This window comes from Arachis hypogaea, chromosome 17 (genome assembly GCF_003086295.3).
Source record: "Arachis hypogaea cultivar Tifrunner chromosome 17, arahy.Tifrunner.gnm2.J5K5, whole genome shotgun sequence".
Classification (NCBI taxonomy): domain Eukaryota; kingdom Viridiplantae; phylum Streptophyta; class Magnoliopsida; order Fabales; family Fabaceae; genus Arachis; species Arachis hypogaea.
This window is the reverse complement of record NC_092052.1, coordinates 45,791,494-45,800,801: the sequence shown is the minus strand read 5'-3', so window position 1 is coordinate 45,800,801 and position 9,308 is coordinate 45,791,494. Positions and strand designations below refer to the sequence as shown.

Sequence of the window (9,308 nt, the reverse complement as noted above, 5' to 3'; positions counted from 1 at the left end):
CCTATCAATAAGTAGGTTGAGAGGAATGAATTTTTGAAAACTGTTGGTTTCTGTAGAAAATTCTATGGTCCTGCTGTAGAAGCATCAACTTTCAACCTACTTAACTTTTAATTCTAATAAGTAATTAAGCGAGACTAATGGCATTTTAAATATTTGTATGTATATTATAACTATTTTAAATTTCAGTCCTATGCCATATTTATAAAATTAGTTATACAGGTGGAAAGGTGACTAGCTCATTGCCCTTTCCAAACAGCTTCCTCTAAAACAGGGACATATTCCCAGTTACATAACTTTTTGGTGTGATAAGGTATAGAACTGAAATTTAATTTTTTTGAAATATAGCTAAGTCTTATTTAAGGTCATCAATTTTGAAGGACGGTTGGGTAGGATTGGATTTTTCACAAATTTATTAAAACTACTACTCTCTGCTATTATCTATGTGCTCACAAAGTGATGGCATAATTTTTGAAAATTCTTATAAAATTCAATTCTTTTCAGAATACCTCAAAACTAGTTTTATATTAAAGCCTTAAAACTGAAGAATTATATGGTATGATTAAAGATTATGTGCTTGAGTTTTTCACAATATATATGTACCTTAGAAGGTCAATAGGTGTTGAGTCAAAAATCTTTACATAGTAGTCACCATTTTTCATGAATAGTCTTCAATGCAGGTATCAAAAGCGTGATTATAGGAATGTCATAAACTTCAATCCATCGTGGATGCGTGAGTATAAAATTTGCGCGATTCTAAAACCGTTTGCTATATTAATTATTAAATAGAAAAATGGTTGCCAGCGAGATATTAAGCTAAACAAGTTAGGAAAATGAATAGGAATGTAAGTTAAAAGTGAAGTAATGATAATAAAGTACCGAAAGTAAAGATGAACCCCATGAGGTTAAGAAAGCCCAAGATGCCTTATATCCCAGTCAAAGAAATGTATTAACCGGGAAGAGACCCTAGTTAGAAAAAATGTACTAATTGGGCAGAGTTGCTTAGTGGAGACACTCACTTTAAAGGCAAGCGGTATCTGACTGATATGGGTTCGCCCATATGGTACCCTGTTTCTCACTGAATGCACATATGATATAGCAATTATATGATTATGATTTTAGCCTGGCTGACACGGGTATACCCGCTTTAGTATCTGACTGACATGGGGACACCCATGTGATACCTGTGCTGACTGATTCAATGGAGAAACCATATTTGGAATCCATTCTAGGTAACGTCGGGTTACAGATAAATAACCAACGTGTGAGCTCATGATCTGCACTAGGGACAAGCATGCATCATAAATTGTTTGCTCATTTGATTGTGATTGTTTACTGTTCATTCTTTCTGCTATGTGCTATCTGCTTCTTGCTAATTTTTCATTCTCTGATTCTTGTCTGTATTTTTAAAATTATATTATTTAAAATTCTTCAAATCTTAGAATAAGATAGTAAAATTAGGAATAACAATCATAGAGAATAGCGTAAGGAGCAGCATTAACCTCAAAGGAAGATGCCAAGATAGAGTTATGACAGAACCCGCGATAGAAAAATAGTCAAGAGACTTAGCAAGCGAGTCATTACGTTAGAACCAGAACTCTAGATCTTACGAGAGGGATAGGTTCTCCATGGTACACCTTATTGGGAACCATATAGGTTTTCACCCCTTCCTTTTTTCTTTTCCCCAGAGATGGAAGATTTCAACTTGATTGTCGCCACTAGAGTTATATTTAGAGAGGTACCAGAGGAGCATGTATTTCTGGACCCTACAGAAGATGCTCGAGACTATTCCTGAGATGATGTTTGCAGACTTGTGCCTCGACGGAGGAAAAAATGTAGGATAGATGATCTTTGTTCTTTAGACTTTGCTTTCCCTCAATTTTGTAGTATTTTTTAGGGATAAGACTTCATATTTTCTTTTCTTTTGTTAGTCTGGATACTAATTTAGGGATTTTCTACATGGACCAAGTATCTGGAAAGTTGTCAGTTGTATATATGTCTATATGTATATATATCTAAATATGTTAAGTTTGTATGAACTAACTTGGGATATATATAGGTATGAAAATTTTTTCTGTAATCTCGTTGCTATTTGATTTTACTGTAGTTTGGTACTTGTTTTAAATTGTATATCTCTGATGATGTTTTTGTTTGTTGTTAACGCGTTTATTAAGAAAAATTATATGATAAAAATAAGCTAACATACGCGATTCCGTTAGTACAAAAGGCTCATATGTAGTATATATTATTGAGTCTAGAGTCTTATAGGGTGGTGCACAAAATTGTGATACATATCCATGGCTTCAAAGGCCTGGTGCTCTGATCTAGTTTTATTGTCTGTCACAACTTCGATACAACTAACCAGCAAGTGCACTGGGTCGTCCAAGTAATACCTTACGTGAGTAAGGGTCGAATCCCACGGAGATTGTTGGTATGAAGCAAGCTATGGTCACCTTGTAAATCTCAGTCAGGCAGATATAAAGTGATAATGGTGTTTTTGAATAATAAATAATAGAATAGGGATAGAGATACTTATGTAAATCATTGGTAGGAATTTCAGATAAGCGAATGGAGATGCTTTTCGTTCCTCTGAACCTCTACTTTCCTGCTATCTTCATCCAATCAGTCTTACTCCTTTCCATGGCTGGCTTTATGTGATACATCACCACTGTCAATGGCTACTTTCGGTCATCTCACGGGAAAATGATCCAATGCCCTGTCACGGCACGGCTAATCGTCTGGAGGCATCACCCTTGTCAATGGCTTCATCTTATCCTCTCAGTGAATAATATGCTCACGCACCCTGTCACGGCACGGCTATTCATCTGTCGGTTCTCGATTATGCTGGAATAGGATTTACTATCCTTTTGCGTCTGTCACTAACGCCCTGCAATCGCGAGTTAGGAGCTCGTCACAGTCATTCAATCATTGAATCCTACTCGGAATACCACAGACAAGGTTTAGACCTTCTGGATTCTCTTGAATGCCGCCATCATTCTAGCTTACGCCACGAAGATTCTGGTTAGGAGATCTAAGAGATATTCATTCTAGCTTAATTCATGTAGAACGGAAGTGTTTGTCAGGCACGCGTTCATAAGGGAGAAGGATGATGAGCGTCACACATAATCATCACCTTCATCACGTTCTTGGGTGCGAATGGATATCTTAGAAGCAAAATAAGAAGAATTGAATAGAAAACAGTAGTACTTTGCATTAATCTTTGAGGAACAGCAGAGCTCCCCACCTTAATCTATGGAGTGTAGAAACTCTACCGTTAAAAATACATAAGTGAAGGTCCAGGCATGGCCGAGATGGCCAGCCCCCTAAAACGTGATAAAAGGATCATAAGGTAATCCAAAGATGCCTAATACAATAGTAAGAGGTCCTATTTATAATAAACTAGCTACTAGGGTTTACATGAGTAAGTATTTGATGTATAAATCCACTTCCGGGGCCCACTTGGTGTGTGTTTGGGCTGAGCTTAAGTGTTGCACGTGCAGAGGCCAATTGTGGAGTTGAACGCCAGTTTTTGTGCCAGTTTGGGCGTTCAACTCTGGTTTTGGATCCTTTTCTGGCGCTGGACGCCAGATTTGGGTAGAAAGATGGCGTTGAACGCCAGGTTACGTCGTCAATTCTTGGCCAAAGTATGCACTATTATATATTGCTGGAAAGCCCTGGATGTCTACTTTCCAACGCAATTGGAAGCGCGCCATTTCGAGTTATGTAGCTCCAGAAAATCCACTTTGAGTGCAGGGAGGTCAGAATCCAACAGCATCAGCAGTCCTTTTTCAACCTCTGAATCTGATTTCTGCTCAAGTCCCTCAATTTCAGCCAGAAAATACCTGAAATCACAGAAAAACACACAAACTCATAGTAAAGTCCAGAAATGTGAATTTAACACAAAATCTATTAAAAACATCCCTAAAAGTAACTAGATCCTACTAAAAACATACTAAAAACAATGTCAAAAAGCGTATAAATTATCCGCTCATCACAACACCAAACTTAAATTGTTGCTTGTCCCCAAGCAACTGAAAATCAAAATAGGATAAAAAGAATAGAATATACTATAAATTCCAAACTATCAATGAAACAGAGCTTCAATCATATGAGCGGGACTTATAGCTTTTTGCCTCTTGAATAGTTTTGGCATCTCACTTTATCCATTGAGGTTCAGAATGATTGGCATCTATAGGAACTTCAGATTTCGAATAGTGTTATTGACTCTCTTAGTTCAGTATGATGATTCTTGAACACAGCTTCTTTATGAGTCTTGGCCGTGGCCCTAAGCATTTTGTTTTCCAGTATTACCACCGGATACATAAATGCCACAGACGCATAATTGGGTGAACCTTTTCAGATTGTGACTCAGCTTTGCTAAAGTCCCCAATTAGAGGTGTCCAGGGTTCTTAAGCACACTCTTTTTTTTTTTGCTTTGGACCTTGACTTTAACCGCTCAGTCTCAAGTTTTCACTTGACACCTACACGCCACAAGCACATGGTTAGGGACAGCTTGGTTTAGCCGCTTAGACCAGGATTTTATTCCTTTAGGCCCTCCTATCCACTGATGCTCAAAGCCTTGGGGTCCTTTTTAATTGCCCTTGCCTTTTGGTTTTAAGGGTTATTGGCTTTTTGCTCTTGCCTCTTGGTTTTAAGAGCTTTGGCTTTTTCTGCTTGCTTTTTCTTTTTCTTTCTATTTTTTTTTCGCCTATTTTTTTTTTCTGCAAGCTTTGTTCTTTGCTGCTTTTTCTTGCTTCAAGAATCATTTTTATGATTTTTCAGATTATCAAATAACATGTCTCCTAGTCATCATTCTTTCAAGAGCCAACATATTTAACATTCTTAAACAACAACTTCAAAAGACATATGCACTGTTCAAGCATACATTCAGAAAACAAGAAGCATTGTCACCACATCAATATAATTAAACTAAGTTCAAGGATAAATTCGAAACTCATGTACTTCTTGTTCTTTTGAATTAAAACATTTTTCATTTAAGAGAGGTGATGGATTCATAGGACATTTATAACTTTAAGACAAAGTTACTAACTACTAATGATCATGTAATGAAGACACAAACATAGATAAGCACATAACATAGAAAACGAAAAGCAGAAGAATTAAGAACAAGGAATGAATCCACCTTAGTGATGGTGGCATTTCCTTCTTGAGGAATCAATGATGTCCTTGAGCTCTTCTATGTCTCTTCCTTGCCTTTGTTGCTCCTCCTTCAGTGCTTTTAGATCTTCTCTGATTTCATGAAGGATGATGGAGTGCTCTTGATGTTCCACCCTTAGTTGCTTCCAATAATTGTGTGGAAGAAAATGTATCCCTTGAGGTATCTCAGGGATCTCTTGATTTGCAGTCAAATGTTCTACCACTGAGCTATAGACCCTTGATGGAAGCTTTTGTCTTCCCTTTCCTCTTTCTAGAGGTTTCTCTGGCTTTAGGTGCCATCAATAGTTATGGAAAAAAACAAAAAAGCTATGCTTTTACCACACCAAACTTAGAATGTTGCTCGCCCTCGAGCAAAAGAAGAAAGAATAGAAGAATAAGAAGAAGATATGGAGGAGATGGATGGGAGTGTGTATTCGGCCATATGGGTGGGATTGGGTGGGAGAGAGATGTTGAATTTTTGAAGGTAGTGGGTGTATGGATGTGAGTGGTAAATGGAAAAAAAGAAGGGATGATCATGAATGGAAAGAGAGATGATGAGGTAGGTGGGGATCCTGTGGGGTCCACAGATCCTGAGATGATCCTGTGGGGTACACAGATCCTGAGGTGTCAAGGCATTTACATCCCTGCACCAATTTAGGCATGTAAAATGCCCTTGCACACAACTCTGGGCGTTCAGCGCCAGGTTGGTGCCCATTTTGGGCGTTCAACGCCCCTTTGCTGCCATTTCTGGCGTTGAACACCAGAACCATGCTTGTTCTGGGCGTTCAGCGCCAGGATGCTCCCATTCTGGGCGTTCAGCGCCAGAACTATGCTCTGTTCTGGCGTTTGAACGCCAGACAGATGCTCCTCCAGGGTGTGATTTTTCTTCTGCTGTTTTTGATTCCGTTTTCAATTTTTATATTTATTTTGTGACTCCACATGATCATGAACCTACAAAGACATATAACTAAAAAAATATAGTTAGATAAATAAAAATTGGGTTGCCTCCCAACAAGCGCTTCTTTAATGTCAATAGCTTGACAGTGGGCTCTCATGGAGCCTCACAGATGTGCAGAGCTTTGTTGAGACTCTCCAACACCAAACTTAGAGTTTGGATATGGGAGTTCAACACCAAACTTAGAGTTTGGTTGTGGCCTCCCAACACCAAACTTGGAGTTTGACTGTGGGGGCTCTGGTTGACTCTGCTTGGAGAGAAGCTTTTTCTGCTTCCTCTCCATGGTTGCAGAGGGAGATCCTTAAGTTTTAAACACAAGGGAGTTCTCATTCCATTGAAGGAATATTTCACCTCTGTCAACATCAATCACAGCTCTTGCTGTGGCCAGGAAAGGTCTTCCTAGGATGATGGATTCATCCTCTTCCTTTCCAGTATCCAGGACTATGAAATCAGCAGGGATGTAAAGGCCTTCAACCTTTACTAACACGTCCTCTACTTGTCCATAAGCCTGTTTTCTTGAGCTGTCTGCCATCTCTAATGAGATTTTAGCAGCTTGCACCCCATAGATTCCCAGTTTCTCTATTACAGAGAGGGGCATGAGGTTTATTCCTGAACCAAGGTCACACAGACCCTTAAAGATCATGGTGCCTATGGTACAGGGTATTATGAACTTTCCAGGATCCTGTCTCTTCTGAGGCAATGTCAGTTGATCCAGATCACTTAGTTCATTGATGAACAAGGGAGGTTCAACTTCCCAAGTATCAATGCCAAATAATTTGGCATTTAGCTTCATGATTGCACCAAGAAACTTGGCAGTTTGCTCTTCAGTAACATCCTCATTCTCTTCAGAAGAGGAATACTCATCAGAGCTCATGAAGGGCATAAGGAGGTTCAATGGGATCTCTATGGTCTCTAGATGGGCCCCAGAGTCCTTTGGTTCCTCAGAGGGAAGCTCCTTATTGACCACTGGACGTCCCAGGAGGTCTTCCTCCTTGGGATTCACGTCCTCTCCTCTCCTCACAGGTTCGGCCATGATGCTTATGTCAATGGCCTTGCACTCTCCTTTTGGATTCTCTTCTGTATTGCTTGGGAGAGTACTAGGAGGGATTTCAGTGATCCTTTTACTCAGCTGGCCCACTTGTGCTTCTAGATTTCTAATGGAAGACCTTGTTTCATTCATGAAACTTACAGTGACCTTAGATAGATCAGAGACTAGATTTGCTAAATTAGAAGCATTTTGTTCAGAGTTCTCTGTCTGTTGCTGAGTGGATGATGGAAAAGGTTTACTATTGCTAAACCTGTTTCTTCCACCATTATTAAAGCCTTGTTGAGGCTTTTGATCCTTCCATGAGAAATTTGGATGATTTCTCCATGATAAGTTATAGGTGTTTCCATAAGGTTCACCTAAATAATTTACCTCTGCTATTGCAGGGTTTTCAGGATCGTAAGCTTCTTCTTCAGAAGATGCCTCTTGAGTACTGTTGGATGCAGCTTGCATTCCATGCAAACTCTGAGAGATCATATTGACTTGCTGAGTTAATATTTTATTCTGAGCCAATATGGAATTCAGAGTATCAACCTCAAGAACTCCCTTCTTCATAGGCGTCCCATTACTCACAGGATTCCTTTCAGAAGTGTACATGAACTGGTTATTAGCGACCATGTCAATGAGTTCTTGAGCTTCTGTAGGCGTTTTCTTTAGGTGAATGGATCCACCTGCAGAAGTATCCAATGACATCTTAGATAACTCAGACAGACCATCATAGAATATATCCAGGATGGTCCATTCTGAAAGCATGTCAGAAGGACACTTTTTGGTCAACTGTTTGTATCTTTCCCAAGCTTCATAGAGAGATTCACCTTCTTTCTGTCTGAAGGTTTGAACATCAGCTCTAAGCTTGCTCAGCTTTTGAGGAGGAAAGTACTTGGCTAAGAAAGCCGTGACCAGCTTATCCCAAGAGTTCAGGCTGTCTTTGGGTTGAGAATCCAACCATAATCTAGCTCTGTCTCTTACAGCAAAAGGGAAAAGCATGAGTCTGTAGACTTCAGGATCTACTCCATTAGTCTTAACAGTATCACATATCTGCAAGAATTCAGTTAAGCACTGAAAAGGATCTTCGGATGGAAGTCCATGAAACTTGCAGTTCTGCTGCATCAGAGAAACTAATTGAGGTTTCAGCTCAAAGTTGTTTGCTCCAATGGCAGGAATGGAGATGCTTCTTCCATGTAAATTGGAATTAGGTACAGTAAAGTCACCAAGCATCTTCCTTACATTATTATTATTTTCGGCTGCCAACTCCTCTGCCTGTTCGAAAATTTCTGAAAGGTTATCTCTGGATTGTTGTATTTTAGCTTCTCTTAGTTTTCTCTTCAGAGTCCTTTCAGGTTCTGGATCTGCTTCCACAAGAATGTTCTTATCCTTGCTCCTGCTCATATGACAAAGAAGAAGGCACAGAAAAATAATAATAATAATAGAGATCCTTTATTCCACAGTATAGGGATCCCTGTGTGAGTAGAAGAAGAGGGGGAGACAAAGAATGTAATATAATGGAAGAAACACAACTGTGAGGAGGCTAGAGATGTGAGATGAGATGTTAGGATATGAATGAATAAATAGAGTAAGATGGGGGAGGGAAATTTTTCGAAAATTATTTTGAAAAAGAGTTACTGATTTTTGAAAATAGTTTTTGAAAAATGTTTAGTATTTTTTTCGAAAATTTTTTTTGAAATCAAAAATAAAAATTAAAAATAATTAGTTAATTAAAAAGAAATTTTGAAAAAGAGGGAATATATTTTCGAAAATTAGAAAGAGAGAATTAGTTAGGTGGTTTTGAAAAAGTTAAGAAACAAACAAAAAGTTAGTTAGTTAGTTGAAACAAATTTTGAAAACCAATTTTGAAAAGATAAGAAGTTAGGAAGTTAGAAAAGATATTTTGAAAAGATATTTTTGAAAAAGATAAGATAAGAAGATATTTTTGAAAAGATATGATAGAAATTAGTTTTTGAAAAAGATTTGATTTTTAAAATCACAATTAATGACTTGATTCACAAGAAATCACAAGATATGATTCTAGAACTCAAAGTTTGAATCTTTCTTAACAAGCAAGTAACAAACTTGAAATTTTTGAATCAAAACATTAATTGATTAGTTATTTTCGAAAATTTTATATAAAAATAAGAAAAAAATTTTTGAAAAAAA

The 9,308-nt window shown here is 38.0% G+C and overlaps 1 non-coding gene across 1 annotated transcript; it reads left to right on the top strand.

Moving 5' to 3' along the window:
* The first annotated feature begins 7,901 nt into the window (after positions 1-7,901).
* Positions 7,902-8,009, top strand: LOC112768280 (small nucleolar RNA R71). Its single transcript, XR_003185717.1, has one exon. It is a non-coding gene; the product is annotated as a small nucleolar RNA R71 (small nucleolar RNA).
* Positions 8,010-9,308: the final 1,299 nt, after the last annotated feature.